Here is a 21,734-nt window from a genome sequence, read left to right as displayed (position 1 = left end):
TCCTCCTCCTCCTCTTCTCCTTCTTCTAATGCACTTGGTTTTTATTGTGTAACTTACAAAATGCTTTCAATTACAATTAGCTTTCAAGGGTTACTGCACACAGCGCTGCTCCGCCAGGCCTATTGCTGTCGAACCTTACTCTGGTGGCTGCGGGGAGACAGACTACTGACATCCCTGTGGGCAGGTGGCTTGCTCCTACTCAGAGTGGCGTTTGTTCTTCTTGTTGTGGCTCTCAATTGTCCTTCTCGGGGCTTCATCCGGAATGAGATCTGATTCTCATGTCTGTGTGACCACAGCCAAGTTTTGGGCAACAGGCCTTCTTCCTCCTCTTCTGCTTGAATTCGATAGTGCGAACAATGGCTTTTGCTTCATCTGTGTGGCCACACATTTTATTTTACACCGGCTTCTTCCTTTCCAGCTGTGTTATGGGGCAGATGAAATTGGTTTGGCTCTGGGTCACAATCACATCTTCATCAGTTCCTTCTGTCCCGCCATTCTCCCCGTCTGCATGAATACCATGTTGTTTCTTCGGCTCCCTCGGCTGCTGCTTAAACCGCACAAACTTTCATTCTCTTTAAAGTCCGAGTCAGAGCTCTTATCCTGAAAAACCAAAAGTTTCTCCTCCACCAGTAATTTCAAATCTGGTACTTTTTCTTGATGGTCTTCTTTTACGTGATTTATTGTAGACTGGAAGGCCTTAATATAATGATGGTTTAGTTCTCGATCCATTTTAGCAAATTTAGCCATGGCCTTGTCCATCCTGTGAGCACTACTCACTCCAGTGTGAGTGTCCACAAGATCTGAGGCAACACTAGAACCTGTGTTCATTCCGGAGCGGATACAGGGCTGGATGTTTCTTGAGAAGAACGCTGACCCTACACCACTGAAGGATATGTAACAAGTAGAACCTGAATTTGTTCTGGAAAGTTCTGGCATCTTGAAATTGTTACCTGGCTGTTCCACTGCGCTCAGCGATCTCTAGCCGAACATGGCACGCTGGAATTTCATATTCATTTCTTCTTGTTGGGTGACCAAACCGGACGACGGTAGAGATGGTGAACCGGCATTTACTCAGCCCCGCCCTGCTCGGCCTCGGGAGCTGACGAATTCTCAGCTGCTGGATTGGCTGCTGTTGTCTTTTTGCCATCTAGGGGTTTAGGGTTCTCTGGGCGTCTGCACTGGTAAAGTTGCAGCAATACCGACGTTGAGGTGGCTGCTGACCTTGGGTCTTCTTGATTTCCTTTGTCCTCTTCACTGCTGTCCCTTAGGCTGTTTTTGGCGAGGAGGGCCCCTGCAGAATCTGGTCTGTAACCCCATACATACTCTGTCTCACTGGTCTACCTTGCTCTCCTGCACGACATCAAACCCCACAGTCTCTCCATCTCCTACACTGCGAAGGTACTTCCTGGGGTTATTCTTCTTTATGGCAGTCTGGTGTACAAATGCGTTGTCCTGGGTGTCATTCCTGTTGATGAAACCGTATCCGTTCCTCACATTGAATCATATTGTTGTTCCCCAAACCTTCCTTGTGATAACCCTTTTGTCTCCACTGGTGGGCTCCACTGACGTGAGGCTGCCCAGGTCGCAACTACCAGCTCAGCTGCCCGTGGAGCAAGGCTTGGTGTGGGTGGGGGATGGCGGGCAGCTGCTGGGTCTCAGCCTCCCTGCTCATGGTTGCGGGGATGGTGGCTGGGGCCCGTGATGACTACAGCTCCTCCCGGGTGTGATGGTGACTAAGCTGGAGGCGGTGGTGGGGCTCTCAGTGCTTCTAGCCCTCTATTTTTATTTTTATTGTATGATATTTTATCATATGTGCATGTGTGTATGTGCATGTGTGCCTGCCTGTTTGTGCATGTGTGCACATGCACACCTGCATGTGTAAATATGCATGTGTGAACAGGTCTTGTACAGGTAGTCAAATTACACCGGTGCTGTGTATTCGAGATTACAACCCTCCCCTGGCCTGAGGACACTGCTGTACCTTCTCCCCCTCTAGTTTTGCAGGCTTTCGCTCCCTCTTCTACAATGTTCCCTGAGCCATGGAGGGAAGATACAGATGTTCTGCCGGCTGAGCACCCAGCAGCTACATTGTATTTCTTAGGAGGACATCTGCACCACCCTGGAGGTCCTCGCCTTAATTCAGGTGCCTCTTTAAAAGTTCTTTCTCAAATGCAGCCACATGGTCTACCAGGCCATAAAGCATCACTGTGGAAACCTGAGGGAGGGGCCAATGCAGCCCATAATCTCATTCAGCCCTCATCTGAGATACCGGGAAGTCCTACAGAAGTTTAGTTAGCCAGGCAGGCTGCATACGCAGGGTTGGGAAGAAGATCACTCTCTGCTGTTTTCTGAAACGGCAGATTTGAGCACCTAGATCTGAGGGCTTATTATGAGCTCTGGGAACTAGGGCTATAGCTCAGGCTAAAGTGCTAGTCCAGCAGACAGGAACCTTGCGTTTGGGTCTCAACAGCAATTAAACTGGGAATGGTGGTCTATACTTGTCTGCAGTCCTGGAATGTGTAGGCGGGAGGGTCAGAAGTTCAAGGTCGCCCATGGCGCCATTAAAGTTCTAGATAGTTCTGGGATACCAAAGTGTTGGTTTCTAAATTGTTTTAAAGAGAGAAAGGAGAAGGGGGAGGAGCTACAGCAGGACCTTTGGAAGGAAGACAGCCAAGCCAAGCCAGAGGAGCCATAAGGCACGAGACCCGTTTGTCTTGCTGAGACCCTTGAACTTGACCCTGTTGACTTGTGAGGAGTTTTGGAAAGTCTGGATATTGTGCCCTTGTAGCTTTCCTTCCTTGCTTTTCTGGATTCGGTTGTTGTGTTTTGTTCTCGGTAAAAGGACTCCCGTGCCTGCGACAAGGGAGTTGTCGCTTGTTAGCACAGAGAGTTTAAATAAAGATAATCTTGGCAGACAAGTCTCGGAGTTGAAAGGAAAGATGGCCTTTGTTCTCCGGAGAAGAATAACCAGAAGGGAAGAAACATGCGCAGCATGGCTGTGCCAACAGGGCCAGAGCGGAGCAGGCTGCCCCGTGCCACAGTCTGCTTTGCCTTGGAGCCGTGGTGGGGCAAACCATGTAAATGCCGACAATCAAATAAGTGGGTTGTGCAGAGCCTTCTGAAATATGCGGTTCCCATTCTGAGCAGGCTGCCTGAGTCTTCCCTGACCTCTGACCTCTCACACACCCACAGCTTTCCAATTGCCCTAGAAAAGGACCCAAGGAGGAAGGCAGTTCCACAGACGCTGTGAAGGAGCCCGATTTTCTTATTGAAATGGAGATTTTGGGTCAGAGAGCCAGAAAGAAAAAAAAAATCCACAGAACCAGAAGAGACTCATCAAAATGCAGGTCCCTGAATAGAGAGGAACACTATTTAACTCTTAATTCAAAAGGGAGATGGGACAGCATGCCATTGGCCTCCCAGAAAACATGGCACCGTTCCCCACTACGCTGAATAGAGTTAATGTGCCTTCTATTTTTAGACTTGGTCCATATTTTGTCCCTTCGCTTTTTTCCCTGTTATTTCGTCTCTCGCTCACGCTGATGTTTAGCACAGCAAGGCACCTTGAATCCTTTTTGGAACAGGACTCACTAACCACGACGGGCAGTGTTTGCAGACTCTCCTTGGCGGTGCCACAGCTGACAGTCTTTCTTCTCTCTCTGACTTTGTCCCTGGAAGGCTGGACTGTGGGAAAGGGACGAGCTCAGTCTTAACCACTTACAGGCTTAGTTGGGTGTTGGTGACGGTGAAGTTCAGAGAGCATCCTGCAGAGGGACCATTACCGGCACCCCGGGGAGTTGTCATGTGCTACATGCTTAGGATTTTAATTCACACGCTGTCTCCAGCAGGTTTTACCCGGGGCCTGTGAGAAGAGACAGCATTTAGCTTTCAATAATGACAGTCAAGTGCTCAGAATAGGATTGGTGTCCTCATAAGACAAGGAAGAGAAGCCAGCATGTGTCCTTTGCCACACAAAGACAGTAGAGATATGGCTATGTACAAGCAAGAAAGAGGGTCAGGACCACACTTAGAATCTGCCTGCACCTTGACCTCGGATGACTAGAACTGTGAAAAATGGCTGCCGGGTAGCTCAGATGATGGACACAATGTTACACTGGCCCCCAAACCAGCACATCTTTCCTCTGAGCTGCCTGAAAGTCATGTTCAGGGACCTTTATGGCTCCCAGCAGCTTCCCACTGGGTCCTGAGACTGGTCCACTGAGCCTTCCCTTGCCCCTCCCTTAAAAAAGACCAGAGTCCCGGCAGCACAGCTGCAGACACTCCTCAAACTCCCACTGTTTTCTTCTGCATCAGTGGAGTTTCACAAAGTCCATTTCCCTCCTGTGTGGTCCGTGGGGAGCTAACCTTGTCTCTGTCTGCTGATGCTGCATATTCTGTCTGCATCCACAGCGTGTCAGCTCTCTAAATTTATGCTTAATTTACCTGCCCCTCTCCCCTGCTCTCTATCCACTCCACAGATAGTGATGACAGTATGTTAATTATGGTACCTTGTCTTGTTCCTCTCAGTGAAGATGGATAAGACCTACCTGCCTAACTGGGAAGGCGCAGGAGTTTGGAGGAGTGATTCTGAAGCCCGTGCCACTGCCCAGATCTTGGCTGCCCACTTAGCAAGTGCATCACGTCTTCCCAAAGTGCTTTCCACAGTGCAGTGAAGTTGGGAGGATTGCTCTGAAATTAATCTGCATGGAAACCCGTGTAAACCAGCATGACATTCAGATTGTGACGAAAACAACCACCTTACCCCAGCTCCTCTTGGTGTCGGCGTATTTTATGTCGGCGCAGGTAAGATTCACACACAGATGGCTCACCGGGCCTTTCACCATCCCATAGACCTTCAAAGGCGTAAACGTGGCTTTGACTTGGCAAATGGAATGTGCTCCCTGTTTCTCTGCTGTGTGCAGCGCTAGACAGTGAAACCAGGGCCCTGAGCAGGGTAGGCCATACTCCCCGAGCTACACCCCTGTCCGTTTTACTTTCTGTTTTGGGCTAAGGGCTCACTGTGGTCCTCTAGTTGGACTTGAACTTCTTTTGTACAGTAAGCAGGCTTTGAACAAGAAAGTCTCCTGCCTTGACTTCCCTAAAGGCTGGGATTTCAGGCCTGCACCACCAGGCTCAGCTGGTGAGGTGATTTTTGAGCGAGAAGTACCGTGGTTCTGACAGGTCTCTACTCTTCCACGATCTGTCAGTCACAGGGAAGAAGAGAGTTGAGAGGAAAGAGAAGCAGAGACAGCAAACAGCCTGTTAGAAAAGACCCTAAGCCGGGTCTGCACTAACCTGCTTGCGGGACCCTTGCATTCCAGCTTCACACGACTCAATCCCTAGGGCATCTTCTTTATCCTGGGGTAGCCTTAAGTTACACCTGTGTTGGCTTTAGTTGTGCTGGCTAATATAAACTTAATGCAAGCTAAAGTCATCTGAAGGAGGGAAACTGAGAACACCCCTTCATAAGATCCAACCATAGGTCATTTTCTTGTTAGTGATTGATGGAAGAGGCCCCAGTCTATTGTGGGTGGTGCCATCCCTGGGCTAGTGGTCCTGGGTTCTATAAGAAAGCAGGCTGAGCAAGCCATGGGGAGCAAGGCAGTAAGCAGCATGCCACTAGCTCCTGTCCTCAGGTCCCTGACCTGTTTTGGTTCCTGCCCTGACTTCCATCTGAGATAAACAGTGATGTGGAAGCCGAATAAACCCTTTCTTCCCCAACTTTCTTTTGGTCATGGGGTTTCACCAGAGCAATAGAAATTCTGACTAGGACATCCTCCCAGCCCCCTCTGCTGCAGTCTTCCCTCAGGACATCCTTTAGGATAGATCTAGGACGGCTCCAGCTCTGCTCTGTTCCTGGTGGTCTCTGCCCCCACGGTGGTAGAGTTACCACGCCTTCCAGAAGGGATGACCGCCAAGTCCTCACACAAAGCAAAGGACAGAGGGGCCATAAGGGCCTTGTAGTCCTGCCTTCCCTTTTATAGACACCGATCTCTCCCATGAAGGCAGAGCCTTCTGTGCCAACTGCTTCTTCCCACAGCTGTGTGGGGGCTTGAGTTCCAACATGACTTTGCAAGAATTCCTGCACTTATAACAGCCGTAGGAGTCCCCAATCCAGCATCTACCTGGCTCCTCTAAAACAGTTCTGCCTAGCCTCAGATTTCCCTGAAGCATTTAGACCATCCATGGAGCTGGAGGTAGCTCCTGGGGCTCCCAACAGTTTTGAGGCCTAGCTGAAACTCCGCAGGTTCCATGGAGACCTGGTTGGGTCAGGCTGTAGTGGAGGGTGGACAGGACTCCCAATACAGTGTCCTGTGTGCCCTCAAGTATCCATTCCATGATGTCTGAGCTCCTCATCAGCTCTGGGCTCTAAGGGTCATGGGGAAGTACTCAGAGTCACGGCAAGAAACAACTGGAAGAGACTGGATATTTGCTGTGACCCAATGGCTCTTGGTCAGGTGACTGAAAGTATGTGGGGACTCGTGGGAGGTCACTGGGGATCTTCTAACAGTTGGTCCCTAGAAACGGGACTACCGAATGTTCTGGAAAGTGGGGATACCCCACATTGAGGAATTGCCATTAGCAATTAGAAGACATCCCCTTTTTACCCCCTTACATACTGGAGAAGCACAGGGCAAAGAGTTCCATGCTTTCAAACTAACCTCACCCCCTGCACCCTTCCCGAGATCTCTAAGGTAGAAAGAACAGGCTGCACTTAGCTTGGGAAAATGCTTTCACGGCTTGGTTCCTTTCCCCAGACCATAAACACAAGAGGGCAGATGCCATTTCTCACCCCTGCATGGCATCTTGTACACAGTGAGATTTAATAAGGTCCATTGAATTGTGTCTGCAACACATTCCAAAGGGGGTGACAGTGGCTGAAAAGATCTCAGATGCAAACAAGTGATATCCGAGAAATAAAGAGTTATGGTAACTGAACTGGGAATGGCCCCATGGGCTCTTGTGTTTGAACCCTGGTCCCCAGTTGGCAGAACTGTATAGGAAGGATTAGGAGGTGTGGCCTTGTTGGAGGAGGTGTGTCACTGAAGGCAGGCTTTGAAGTTTCAAAAGACTGAAGCCATTCCCAATGTGCTCCATGCCTCCTGCATGTAGCCTGGGATGTGTTACTGCTGCCATGACATTCTTCTGTAACTGTGAGCACAATTAAATGCTCCCTTTTATAAATTGCCTTGGTCATGCTGTTTCATCAGCGCAGCAGGAACACAACCAAGACAAGAGTGGAAGCTCCAGGGCTGCAGGGATGGCTCAGTTGGTAAAACACTCACTACGGAAGCATGAGGACCCAAATTCAGAGTCCCGGTATCTATGTAAAAGCCTGACCATGAGAGAACACTCCTCTAGTCCTGGTACTGGTGCAGCAGAATTTGGAAGGATGGAGCCAATCTAGCCAAATCAATGGTCTCCAAGTTCAGAGAGACCCTGCCTCAAAAACTACAGTGGAGAACATGGAGGAAGATACTTGAGTTCTACCTTGGCCTTCACTTATGCATGTATGTCCTAGTGTGCGCTCAGAAACACACACACACACACACTTGAATGCACACACATGTGCACACATACAGAGTCACACACACAAACACGTACACATACACACATACACACACACATATACATATGTCACATTCATAGAGTCACACAGACAGCCTCACAGTCTCTCTCTCTCTCTCTCTCACACACACACACACGCACACACACACATCACACAGCTGTACTAATTTAAAAGAGGGGGAAACGCTGCATAGGAAGTGTTTTTGCCACCTCTTACCATTCATTCTCCAACACTTTCCTATTTCTATCCCATTCTGTCCCCTAACTTGACTAAAATGAAGTCAATCAAAGTCACTCTTGAGCCTTCTTCTCCAGTAATGGGAATGAAGAATCCCTGAATCACGGGGCAGTGCAAAGGGATGCGTTTGGGATGGGTAAGAGTTAACTTTTTGTCAACTTGACACAACTAGATTCATTGGGGAAGAGGGAACCTCAGTGGAGGCATTGCCCCATCAGATTGGCTTGTGGGCGTGTCTGTGAGAAACTGTCTTGATTGATTGGTGACTGATGTAAGAGGGTCCAGCCCACTGTGGGCGGAGCCATCTCTAGACAAGCAGGTGTGGGCTCTACAGGAAAGCCAGTTGAGCATGAGCCAGTGAACAGGCCAGTAAGCAGCATTCCTCGACAGCTCCCACCTGGTTGAGGCTTCTGCTTGAGTTCTTGCCCCAGCTTCATTCATCGAAGGGCAGTAAGCTGAAATTAACCCCTTCCCTTCCCCACAAGTTTCTTTGGGTCATGTGTCTTATCACAGCAATAGTCAGAACTAGAAGAATATTCTAGAAGGTAAAAGTGAAACTCAAAAAAGGGGCATTGGAAGAGAGCCTGGGAGAGCAGTGAGAATCACAGAATGGAGTGGAGCAGGCAGTGGGGTCAGGGTGGAGCTCGGAACGACTCCATGCTGGAAAAATTCCCAATATCCAAAATGTTGGAATGTGGGTGAATTTGAAAATAGTAGGCATTTATTTTAATTTTTAAAGAAGTTCCTCTTAGGTGGGGTATTGCCAAGGGAGCCACCAAGGTAAGGCAAGCAAACAGCTCCAGTGGGTGTACTCCACAGAAGTTAAAACTGCCTTTGAAGAGCGTGCACCTAAAGTTATTTAACATTGTAACAAAATAGATAGAATGCAACGTTTTTCCACTGGCTGTTTTTCAACATTCAGTTCCGTCTCATTACACATTCCAACTCTCGGGCAACACCACTCCTCGTGAAAGGCTGACTCCAAGTTTGCCCCATCTCCTCCTAAAGGTGCCAGGACCTCAGGCCGGGGAGGAGGCTCAGCAAAGACTGAGCACAAGACTGACCTCTTGAGCTTGATTCCTGAGCAGGAGAAGAGGCTTCAGGATAAAAAGCCCGAAACTGTGCTAGAAAGTGGGGGCGGGACTGGAGATGGGGACAGTGACACCACCAAAGAGAAAAAGAAGAAGAAAGTAACAGTAGCGGAGGAGATGTCTCAGCAGTATGAGGCACTTCTTGAAGCATTATGTCCATGTGGGAGGAAAAATAAAAGCCTTAATGAAAAAAGTTTTTGTTGAGGAACAGAGGTCCCAACAGAGTAGAAAGTTCTGATACACTGTTAGCTGCCACTTGTGACCTCAGTGATTAGCTGATGTGGCCATCTCATTCCGTCCTTTCCTGTTTTAAGGACATGAGAGATAAAATCAGGTCTTTGCCACCAACCCCTCTACTTGCTTGAGGAAGCCGCACCTTTAGACACGGCACTGCCTAGTAACTATCTGGAGCTATTTCCTGATGACCATTTTAAACAAGGCCATACACAGTCCTCTCCTACTGTGCTTTTAAAAAAAATGTTTGTAAAAATTAAATCTGGTAAATAAAATGGTACGGAACTTTCTGTGAGCAAAACAGAAAAGAAAAAGAAAAGAAAAGGAAAGGAAAACAGGCTTCATGCTCTTGTCCACTGACATCTCTACCTGCACATCATAATGGCGGGCTTGCACTTCATCCAACACCATCGTACAGTAGTAGTAGTAACAACAACAACAATTTAAATAAAATATTCTACAACCCCCTAAAGCAGCACCATCAGCTGGGAACAAACTCTTCGAGTACATGCGTGTGTGGAGGACATTTTGTATCCGCCCATACAAGCCCCATCACTGGGAGATGGCCAATCTGAGAGAAGCCAGAGCTTGGCTATGGCTCCTTGTGTCCCCCCAACCCATGGAACAGCTGCCTGCTCTCACATTTCTATTCTGGTCTTAACTTCCCTCCCTGTCCCTATCCAGTGCTTCATGGAGTAATTGCCACATTGGGATCTGGAACAAAAAACTCCCATGGAAGTGCTAACAGCTGATAGCATTGTCAAGCATGTGTGTCTCAACTTTGTAATTCCGTCCACCGAGTCTCTAAGGGTGAGTTTCCGATGATGGTCATGGTCTGGTAAGGGTCAACCCATTCCCACAGTCCTCTGTACATGTCTGTCCTGCTGTAAGTCTGCCTGTAACCTGTCAGTGATGGAGGCTCTTATGGGATGGATGTAAAATTTGTGTATCTGAAGTTTGTTCCCAGTTAGTGATGCTATTTTAGAGGTTGTGGAGTCTTCTTTATTCAGTTTTTTAAAAATTTTGTTATGGTGTGTGTGTGTGTGTGTGTGTGTGTGTGTGTGTGTGTGTGTATCTGTGCAGGCACAAGCACAGGTATGTCATACTGTGAATGTGTAAGTCATAGGATAACATTAGAAAGTCAGTTCTCTCTTTACAGGGACCAAAACTGGTCCTCAAGCAAAGGATCATACCCTAGGGAGAGTCCATTCACTAAAGTCAAGGCACACATACTCAAGACCTTCTGTCTCCCTGCTTTGTGCCTGAGTAGACACCTGTGACCTGCTTCTACCAGCCAAGGTGAACTTCTGAAAGCAAGTGAAGAAGAGGGACCTCAGACCTGTGGCTCTCTGGGACCATTGAAACTTGAGTTCATGCACTGTTTTATAAAAGTATGTTTTATTCATCTGATGTCATTGTCATCTCAGAGGCTTACTGCTGAATAACTTCACTCTCTCTAGTTCTTTCTGGAATGTGGCTGGTTGTTTCAACTCAGCTGTTCTGGCTTGAACTCCTTGCCAAGCTGACTGATTCCATCTGGCTTCTCCCAGCTTCTCACTGAAATGCTCTGCTTGGCCTCAAACTAACTCTGGCAATCTGCTCTAATCTAGCTCTTCCTTATTCTCTGGCTTCACCCACCTCTGCTGACCTGCCCTGAACTGCGTGAACGGACAAACTCAGCTCCACACACTGCACTCACCGCACTGACTCCTGACTGACTCTCTCACTGTGCTGCTCTTAAATAGCCTCTTTCCTGTGATGTTCTGGTGAGCGTTGGCCATATTCTATCTCTAGCTCCTTCTGTCAAGTCTTTCTCTGATGCATCACTTTGTCTGCCCCTCAGTTAGACGTCACTTTCAGACATGGCTGCCTCTTTCTACAAATGAACTTTACCTTAAGTATGTGTACTAAGAGCATGTCTGTATTTCAGCAAGAGAGATTAGAAGTGTGCAGTGTTTACATTCCAGCCAGATCACAAAGATCTAGGTCTTTGGATGCGATGATCCCTTGCCAGAGCAGCCATGTTGCTGGGATAAACTTCTACATTGTTTTAAGTCCAGGGCCAGAGCAGAAGCTGAGTCAGGATCCCCAGACATGTGAGCTGTGATGAAGACAGCCTTCCGTGGTGAAGGAACTAAGGCAGCTTTCTCGGGTAAAGCTGAGCTGCAACCTGAGGCCTCTGGAGCATTCTCAAGTGGTTGCCATGACATCGTTGAGGGCAAGAGAGCCTTCCGAGCCTACTCATCACCCGGCTGCCACTTCCCTTAGTGGAGCTGACTTCTCACATCACACCGTCTTGGGAGGATGGCCCTGCCTGGTGAGAGCATCTGGCTGTCTCCTGCAGGAGTGCAACATCTGCAGGACACATGTACGCAAACCACCCACATGCTAGCGGTCTGAAGTGGTTGTTGCTAGAGACAGAAATAAACTACAGTCCAATTAGGAGGAGGTTTGCTGGCTTTGAGACGATTCCAGGGAAGAACTTTCCAGTGTGAAAAAGGAGTCTGATATTTAAGGTAAATAGTGATTTACCAAGAGGCAACTTTATAGTAGACATGAAAACATGCACATGGTGCTTCCTTAGAAACCAGAGAGAAATAACTGCATGTGCGAGCTGGCTGCCTGTAAAACTCCACACCAGTAAGAATCAGGCAGACAGTTAAGCATTTAGCATCTTCTTGGATGTGCGATAGCTCAGCCGTGTGCATCTGCTTTTGCTTCACAATCTGCTGGAACAGGCTGAAGGGGGTTTTTGTTGTTTCTGGTTTTCTGGTATTTTTGTTTGGATTTGACAGATTCATCCACCTGTTGTTCAAGCCTATGGTCCTTTGGTAGGTGGTAGTGATAGGGTAGTCCAGTGGTGAGTGCCTTCGCCCAAGCCATTCATCCCAGAGGGAGGTGCTCCTGACTCTGCCCTGTAGCTCCTGAAGCAAAGAGAATGGCTGAAGAAAACTTGACTAATGACTCTCTGGGTTTTGTTGCTGCTGTTGTTGTTGTTGTTTGCTTGATTTACGATCCTCACAGGATACACAGTGGCCGACCTGCGGTGACATTATAAATAGCTTAAATTTACACTTGACTTATGTGTGGGGCTCTGAGAGAGCGGAGCAGTTTGTTGACAAAGTGGGTGGTGTGTTAGGATAGGACAAGGCCATCTGAGAAGCTGTAGAGAAGACAGCATGAGGCCGGAAAGAAGGGAGGCACGGCCACTGTCACACTGGAGAACTTGACCATCTCATCTGGGCTTCCCTCTGCTCTTTCAGGACTAGCCAGCAGCAGGGCAGCACAGAACTCGTGTGGTAGAGACGTCTCCGCATCTTCATTACTGAATACCAGACCTGCCAGTTTGGCCAGTCCATGGTGGCTGGGTTTCTCATTCTCCAGGAGTCAGTATCTAAGGGTATAATATCTGTGCTAGAAACCAGACAGTGAAGACCTTACATTACAGGAATCAAGGAGACTCCTCTCCTGAACTTCACTGTCAACTGTCTCATGGCCTCGACAAAAGCATCTCTAACAGTTACTTTCCATAGGGTCATAAGGTGCTAGCGCTGGGGCGGTCCCAGAGGGAAAGACTAATGATCTTCAAACCAAGGCAGACCAGGTTGATACCACAGGAAGACTGTAACCTGCCTCACCCAGTCTCACTCAGCCTCTCCCACAGGTGCTCAAAGGACTCTCTGGACCTCTTGAGAATCTCTCAAGGACTTTGGGAACCAGAAACCTAAGCAAGTGTAACCCCATCTGCTACAAGGAGACCCAAACCCAACAGGGAAAGCCTCCTTTCTAAGCAGCACAGCAGTCCGAAGTCCTCCTCCCAGCCTTCTTGCTAGAGGCATGTATGTGCCGTGTGTGATCTCCTCCTCTCTGTCACGGCTCAGCACTAAGTGCCAGGCTGGCTGTCATTTGTTTCAGACTCATTTTCCTCAGTCCCACCTTCCCAGCTCCAGCTCCACTGCAAGGCCCTGTCCCCACCTGTATGTGATCTGGGGGCAGTGGGGGACGGGGGGGGGCAGACTGGGAGCAGGTACTGTTTACCTTGTTGAGGCAGAGGACAAGGTGACTTCCTTTGTTGGCTGTTGCTAGTTGTTAGGAAACGTTAAACCCGGGGATTGTCAAGGTTATAGAAATGGACAGACCCACCTTCCGAGGAGACTGCCTCAGACTCTGCAGACAATGAGACAGAAAAACCGACAAAGGAGGCATTGTTTGCCTGAAAGCTTCTGTGTCCACTGTCTTTCACACAGGGGGAGAGAGGGGGCATTGCTCCTGACCTGGTCTTTCTTCTTGTGTTCTGTCTTCTTGTCCCCTGTTCTCTGTCTTTGGCCGTGGTCACTTGTAGCTGTCCTTATTACTAACTCTTGCTGTAGAATGCCTCTGTCTGCTTTTACCTTTCCCTTCTTCCTTTTTTCCCTTCAGTTGTACAAGTGCACATACTATACACACACATGTACATGTGCACTCTCATACCAGATTACAGTCACAGAACAACAAAAACATAGAAATATGCACATGCTACACACGCACATATAGACCTGATTGAGTAGAACTCCTCCAGTCCTACCCAGTTCACACACACACACTCGTGTGCAAGTGCACACGCACACGCTCCAACCCTTTCCTGCTGTAGCCAAGCGAAGTAAACTCAGAAGAGACTAGCTCTAAACCCATAGACTTGATGACACTTTTTTGTCTTAAGTATGATTGGTAGCCATGGATCTGTAATTGGGCTACGGATAAAATAGTCAATAAGTTTATGTGCAGAGTTGAACCGATTCCAGCCAGATCGCCCACTAGAAATGAAATCGATTGAGCTGGTGGTGACCTTAGCGGCTTCGAAGACGTCTAAGACATGGAACTTCTCAAGCGCCCTTTGAAAACGGTTGTGTTGCTTTGAGTCTTTTGATACTGGGTTGCAAACGAAACATTATAGGACGGAGACGGGAGATGACAACTGTGTTGGAGCGTTGTTTGGTTGGTTGGAAGGTACGACTCAAGCTGAAAGCGGAGTGACGGGCCTGCCAGGTCAAAAGCTCAAGTGCTGAGGGATTTAAGTTCCATCCAGGCCCTGTCAGAGGTCAACTACTAACACCAGTGTCAGTCAACATCCTGAGGCCTTGGCGTCTTATCTCCCCTGCCAGTAACCCACAAGTCAACTTACTGACCGAAAAACAGAAACCTATGCAGAAAGTTCTTTGTCAGGGTTGAAAAATAACAAGAAGCTGTAAAAAAATTTTATTTCTTTTTAAAGTAAGCAGGAAAGGCATAGTTTAGAGTTGCCTGTAAGTCAGTGGGTTGGGGACATTTATTGTCAAAACAGTGATTTTTACAACCACTGACCATAGTATTTGAGCTGGAGGGGAAAATACAGGAAACGCAGTTTGACGAAAATAAGGAAAGAGTACAGAATATTTAAAATTAAGATATTGCCAGAAAATCTGTAGGTCGTGGTAGTTTTCTGGTGCTCAAACACAAGAGTAACACCATAGAGCTGGGTAATAGTTAAATCCCAAAGCCAGGAGTTTTCCCATGTGTTAGGAAGATGTTAAGTAAAGTTTAACATGTTTCATTTCAGTTGGGTGGCACGTGTGTGTGCACTGTATATGTAAATATTAAGCAGTGTATAAGGAAGATATAAGAAGGTATTTATGCTATACAAACAGATAATATTATCTATCTAATTAATAAGGCTTTAATTTTGATTTTAGATGTTCATTTTTTAAAAATGTATAAAATTTTAAACAAAGCCTTGAGCCTCAAATAAGTAAATTCTCATTATGTGGAAACCCTCAGCAATGTTTCACAAGAGTCCCAGGTTTCCCCATACATCAGTCATGAGCAACCTCCAAGTGCACATGCGGTTGCTTTTATAGCTTTCGAGGGCATGTCAGCTTGGACCAGGGCCCTAGATTGGTCATCTAATATATTCATTACCAAGTCAGAAACAATTCTGTGGCTTAAAACACATTATCTTAGAGTTTGGAGATCAGAAATCAGAACTGGGCCCACTAAGATATCTCCGGACTTGATTTTGCTTTCTGTTTTGAGGTACAGTTGTCCAGATAGGTCTTAAAATGTTGATCTTCCTGTCTTCCTGCCTCAGGCTCCCAAGAAGCTAGGATTTCAGGTCTGTGCCATCATTCATAGCTGGTTTGGTTTGGTTTGGTTTGGTTGGTGGTGGTTTTGGCATTTTTAAAGTGTGCGTATAGACCGTCTGGCATTGCAAGATTTCCTCTCAGGCTTAGGTCAACGTTGTCCCAGGAGAGTAGAAAACAGGATTTCCCGGAGAGACTGCACTGAGGATGATTACAAGAAGCCAGACTATTCAAGTAAAAATGGTTTCTTTACAAGTTGGTGGGCAAGTATGGGGGTAACCAACCACTCTCTTGGACTGGAGGCCTACTCCACAGGAGGGAAACTGAGTCAAAAGTCATGGTTGCCGAAGTCAGAAGCCAGGAGGAAGCTGGTAGGTACTATTATTGTTTTGCAAAATGGACAAGTCTAACTGCCTTCTAAATTCTTCTGTTTAAACCATAGATTAGTGTTGCTCTCAAGCTTGGCCAGAGAAGCTTCTTTCTGCAATGGAGAGCAGTTAACACAGACACTTCTACTGGTCACAGTGCTAGGCAGAAGTGACAAGTGCTCCCCGCCCCCACCAACACTCGGAAATGTTTGAAAGAAGGGCAGAAAGAACAGAGCGGCCAGAGGAGGAGTGCTGTGAATGGACTGTTTTCTGGACTCGACATGGCTTTGTATATAGTTACTGGCATGCGAGCCCTACAGGGGCTCAAGTCGGTCAACATTCCAGCCTAAACTGGGGAGGGCTCATAACACCCCACCTTTGGCCGAGGAGCTACTGCCAGCTGCCACTGGGAGGGGAGTCATTTTTTCTTCAGAAGTACAGCCGCTGATAGGCTGTTCATGGTTCGGTGGGTGGCCTCACGCCCCGTGTGCATGTGGGCGACACTAACTGGGCTCAGCCAGTTATAAAAAATAAAAAGAGGAGGTTATGAAGGAGGGAGGGAGATGTGTTGGGGGGAGCCGGAAGTAGATATGGTTAGGATACATTGTATACATGTAGGAAGCTCTCAAATGATACATTTTAAATATTCTTTTTAACAAAGTCTCTGGTCAGTCGTGAAGCACTCTGCTTGAGCAGAGGAAAGGTGGAATTTCTGTCCCTGGGTTAATTTTTACATTCTTATGCCCTGTATTAAATCAATGTCATTTCACAGGTCAGTTCACAAGGTCATGAGTTTGTCCGGGTAGCAGGTGCTAAAATAACAGTAAATTCTGTCAGTGTAACTAGTCAGATCACGGACTCTGTTTGCTATTGACTTTTCCGGTTGGTTCTTGGGGTGTCTACAGTAGATAGACCAGGGCTCTGTATCCTGGTTGAATTCTCCTTCAGATCAAAATCAAATTGGCTTTTCAGGCAATTCCCTTCTAGGCTTTTGGAACTTCAATAGCGTTTTCCTTACTTGGAGATATCTCTGATTCATTTGGGGGTGCAGTAGGCTGGTGATCCCCTTCTTAATTAGCTCCTAGAGCCCATTCTCAAATGAGCACCCTGGAGTTACATTACAATAGATTGATCCACACTAAACAGGACCTTGGGGGGTGTTTAAGAAGCTAGGGGGCGGGGTTTGCAAACAGAAACCCTAAGAACAATTAATCCTGCTGGTATGCTGCGTGGCACTGGCCCCACCAAGACAACTCTGTGAGGAAATTTTCAGACTCACTTTTAGCACAGGGCTTGCTTTTTGGCAGATGGAAAGGCTGAAGCTGAGGGAGTGTCTCAGAAAGCAGGTGGTTACTGCTCCTCAAAACCTGTGTGTCGCTCATCACACCTGACAGATCGGCAGCAAAGTCACCCCACCCTAATTAGCTGACCCCTAATTAGCTGACCTTCCAGTAATCCGTCTACATCCGATTTCCTGGAGGTCTTTTCCTTGGGAATCTTTAGGGTCAGTTCACCACAACCTAGTGAAGCCCTGTGGAGTGTCATGCATCTGAGAGGAGGCAAGGCCCATGCTTATGACTGTCCCCCCCCCCTTGATTACTAAATAAAGTGTCACTGTCAGTCATTGAGCACACAGCTTGCTCTGTCGTCCAGCTATGTTTTCAGCAGGGAGCTGGTAAGGTCACACTTCCTTCCCACTGTCCTCTGACAGAGGCGGCCTTGTTTATTCTCACCTGACTGGAACTATGTAGACAAGTCTGTTCCGAAGCTCAGGGAAGTCCTAATGCCCTATCCCCATCTCTAGCCACCCTTCCCAGGGTCAGCATTTTAAAAATTACCTTCTCCACCAAAGCAACTGGAACATAATCTTGACTGTCAACTTGACACCCACTAGAGTTGCCTGGAAAAAGGGAGTCTCAGTTGAGGAACCGACTCCTTCGGACTGGCCTGAGGGTCTGGCTGTGGGCCGCTGTGGGGCACTGCCTTTATTGAGGACCGATGTGGAGGACTGTGGGCAGGCAGCACTGTGCCTCGGGAACGGCACGTGAGCCTGCAAGACAAGCAAGTGTGCACCGGGCCTCCATAATGTCTGTTCAAGTCCCTGTCCGGGGCACGCACCTGTTCGAGTTTCCGCCTTGACTTCCTTCAAGGGTGTGATCGGAAACAAGAGTATCCTTTCAGTCGCTTGTGGTCCACAAAAGGCAGACCAGAGCGTGCCCTGGAGCATGCTCTTAGAGCGGCACTCTCTTTGGGTGTCAGCCATGACTCTCCCGGAAGAAACCCTCCAGGAAGGAACCAGGTCTTCTTCGCCTGCCTTATGCAGTGCAGGAGGCGTGCGCTCAGCCAATGCCTGCAGCCGTGGGCCCCCACACCTCAGCTGGCTTTGCAAGGTTTTCCCCAACAGTTAGCTCGGCTGCACACAGCAGCCCAGAGACGGTGGGCAACTGGAGCTGCTGTTCCACTTGGCCCACAGAGTGGCCTTGGGCTGTGCCTTCCTCGGTCTAGAATGCCAGCTGTGTGAGTCCTTGAGGTTTTCTGCGATGAAATCTAGTTTGTAAGTTCGGTTGGCACACGATGCGGACGCTGCCCTGGCCCCAGCCTGCAGGGAGGTTTACAGATACCAGAGCTGCTGCCCGCCAACCTCTGGGAAGAGCCACAGCCCGTGGACCATCCACTCATCACAGACCTCTCCTGATGCTCGTTCCACAGAAGGCCTGCAGAGGACACTGCCCTCCTTCCGCTCTTTCTTTCACCTTCAGGAGGTTCAATGTTTGGAAAGGTAAGTCTCTTCCTTTCTGGTAGCCAAGAAGGTGCCACTCCATGTCGTGAACTGACCTAAGTTTCTTCATTCCTCAGTTGTTTTCTTCAGGTACTGGTAGCTTCTAACAGAGAAAGAGGATTGTGAGTATGTCTTACCCTGAAGCTATAAATTCTAGCCAAATCCCGACACACATACTACACAAAATAAAAACAAAGTTGTTAGACAAATGTCTTTGGCTTTTGGTTCGGTTTTTTGCTTTGTAAGACAGGGTCTCACTGTGTAACTTGCACTGGCGGCTCTCAATGGAGAATTTCAATGTGAGGGGGAAATGCTGTACAACAGAGAGAGAGACACAAGAATCGAACTCAGGTCTTCAGGCTTGCACAGTAACCACCTTACCCTCTGAGCTGTCACCCAGCCGACATGGGCAGTGTTGTAAATTTCTTACTGGATAAAACCTCTTGCCCTGGAGTTAAGTTGGTCTTGAAGACGAGGAACATCTCCAGGAGGCTGACGAGACCTCCAGGCAGATCTCTGCTTGGGCAGGGGGCGTGGTGACCAGCACAGGGACAATCTTCCTGAATGATGGCTGGGAAAACCTTCTAATGCCAGAGCCAGAGAATCAGGGGGAACCTGGTGGAAGGCTGGGGTACATTCATTGGCCAGCCATTGCTACATAGGGTGGCATGTCCAAGAAGAAGGGCACATGCTGGGAGTCTGATGCCTGGCCCCAAAACTCTGTCCTCTGTCTGGTTGAAGTTCATCAGTTCCCAAAGGGAACAATCCTGTCAAGGGTCCCACAGAACTGCAGTTCACAGTTGCATCTGCTCCAAGTTCTGCTGGAAGCTGCCCTTGACTTCCCAGGTGAGACCAGACCCCATTGAGCCACATCGCTCAGACTAGTCCTGAAGGTTCAAACCCTCAATTCCAACAGGAAGGACTCATGGGCTCCTTTGTTGGCTCTGGGATATGCTTGGCTAGTTTTCTCTCTTTTTCACTTCTTTCTTTGTCACCATCTCTTTTTAAATCTTATCTCTCGGTGACACTGACCCATGCTAACCCTCAGTCACCCAGGGTCATTGTCCACTTCTTGAAAACTCGAAGCGAGGCCTACAGGTTCCATTTCTGGAGGTACCTTTGCCCTGCTCCCTCACCTTCCAACCCAAGGTTGGAATTCCTCCCTGACCCAAGATAAATAATCAACATAAGTCTTGGGAAACCTGGGATTTGGCTCAATTAGAGACGTTTCCCCACTTTGGGAATGTAAGCTACTTCTCCCTGCTTCCAGAGCAGAGAAAAGACTTGCGCTAAACTCTACATCAAAATGTCTCCCAATCTCGAGATGTTATCTAGGACAGTCTATATTTTTCAAACTTTAGTTCAAGTTCATGCCCTTCGGTTGCCTCAAACTCAGCATTTGCCTAGACTGCTGACGTATGGGGAAACACATGTTTGCTCTCAAAAATAAAATGGGGGAAAGGGGAAGGAAAAGAAGGTTCAAATCTCAGTGTTTGGGTTTGTTTAAGGTTAAATGCTAAGTTTTGAAATGTTTTTGCTTTGTTTAACAAAGGCAGTTTGGATTTACAATCTCCCTCTAATAAATCAATGACTTTACTACTTTTCATTGACTTCGACTCTTGGTTTGGTCATTTGTTGTTAGACTCGGGGGAACCAGAGCTGAAAAGACAGCTCAGTCAGCAAGGTGCTTGTCACAGAAGCATGAGGCCCTGAGTTCAACCCCCAGCACCCTTGTTAAAAGCTACATGTGAGCATCTGTGCTGTACACACGTGCTCACGTATCTACACACACCTATGCCAGACATCCACACACACACACACACACACAAGATAATAAAAAGAAGTTAATGAGAGTATATGAATCAGACATTTTTGTTGAGATGAATTAGAACTTGATTCAAGTCTGTTGGCTTCCCATCCCACACCTCACCCAAGCTGTCAGTTCAGAATAGGCCGGAGAGCGCTTCAGAGAATAGCTGACTATGGAGATGGCGTGGGTTTTCCCAAACCCTAACCCTTCTGCTCTAACTTCAGTCTTGAGTAGGACATTGACCACAGAGGCTCTGTGGGTGTGATGATTCCATTTGCCAGAGGATGTCACAGCCCAGCTGTTCTTTTCCCTCTTGGACCCTCTTCTGTGTCTCTGCCTAGGTTCTTCCTCAATGCATATTTCTAGCTTTGGTAAAGAGGTCAGAGTTAGAAGCCAGTGCAGCTCTGTTTTACCACCCTCCTGACACCTAGGTACAAATAAGTAGGCCTTCTTCAAAGTGACATCCTGGGAAGTGGTGGGCTTTGTTTCTAATGAGGCCCTGGCTGCTCCAGATATTAGCAAACTCCTCTTTTGGAAGCTCTTTGAACGCTGCTCCAAAAGCATCACAAGGCCATGGCCACAAGGAATTGCACTAAATCTCTTCATGGTTTGTGAGCAGTGGGCCGACCCCGCCTGTGAGGTTCTCTCATAAGCACTTTGTTATGTATGGAGTCTTCCACCACCACGTTACTGTGGGCGTCAGCATCCGTTGTGAGCTGTCCTAGTCAGGGAAGCAGGAGCTATGGGGCAACAACTAATGTCTGCAGAGCAAGAGTGAGTTCGACACCTCCTGCGCCCCCCCACCCCACCCCACCCCAGCTCATCAGAAAACTGCTCTCTCATGGAACTCTGACACGGTGCACACCTTGCAGGCAGATGCTTGACTCCCTCTGTTCTAGAGGTAGTGCTTGTGACAGGTACAACCAGAAGAGCACCCCCCACCACCAACAGGTTCACCTAGAAAAGAACAGTGTCTCCCCTCAGACCCAAGAGCACGAGAGCTTACAGACAAGCCCCACAAAGGTGGCATCCCTCGAGGGAGCAGAGAATGGCCACTTGGCCAGGATGAAAGGTCCAGGACAGCCACAGAGTGCTTGCCTAGTTCAGTACCCAGCACTGGAAATAAAAAGAAAATGTATGGCAAGCAGGATGGCTCAGCAGGCAAAGGTGCCAAGCCTGTGAGGACGCGAGACTGAGCCCTGGAACCCACGTGGTAGGAGAAAAACAACTTTCCAGAGTTTTCCTCTGACCACCACCCAGATGCCATGGCACATGGCAACATCTCTCTCTCTCTCTCTCTCTGTCTCTCTCTGTCTCTGTCTCTCTCTCTCTCTCTCTCTCTCTCTCTCTTTCTCTCTCTCTCTCTCTCTCTCCCCCAAGTGAATACACATACGAGTGGGAAACTTCTAAATTTAAATTTGACTGCTTCTATTATGAACACTCCATATTGAGACTAGTATCATGGAAATATTAAGAAATCTGCAATTATCCATCACAGAATTTATATAAAACTATTATACAGCATATTGGTTATGAGTAAGATGCCAAAA

At 47.9% G+C, this 21,734-nt stretch overlaps 1 pseudogene across 1 annotated transcript; it reads right to left on the bottom strand.

Annotated features, from left to right (window-relative positions):
- Positions 1-195: 195 nt before the first annotated feature.
- On the bottom strand, positions 196-936 carry LOC308416729 (E3 SUMO-protein ligase NSE2-like; annotated as a pseudogene). Its single transcript has one exon. The product of its transcript is annotated as an E3 SUMO-protein ligase NSE2-like (transcript).
- Positions 937-21,734: the final 20,798 nt, after the last annotated feature.

Source organism: Micromys minutus (assembly GCF_963924665.1).
Source record: "Micromys minutus genome assembly, chromosome: 2".
Classification (NCBI taxonomy): Eukaryota; Metazoa; Chordata; class Mammalia; order Rodentia; family Muridae; genus Micromys; species Micromys minutus.
This window is presented reverse-complemented; position numbering and strand designations above follow the sequence as displayed.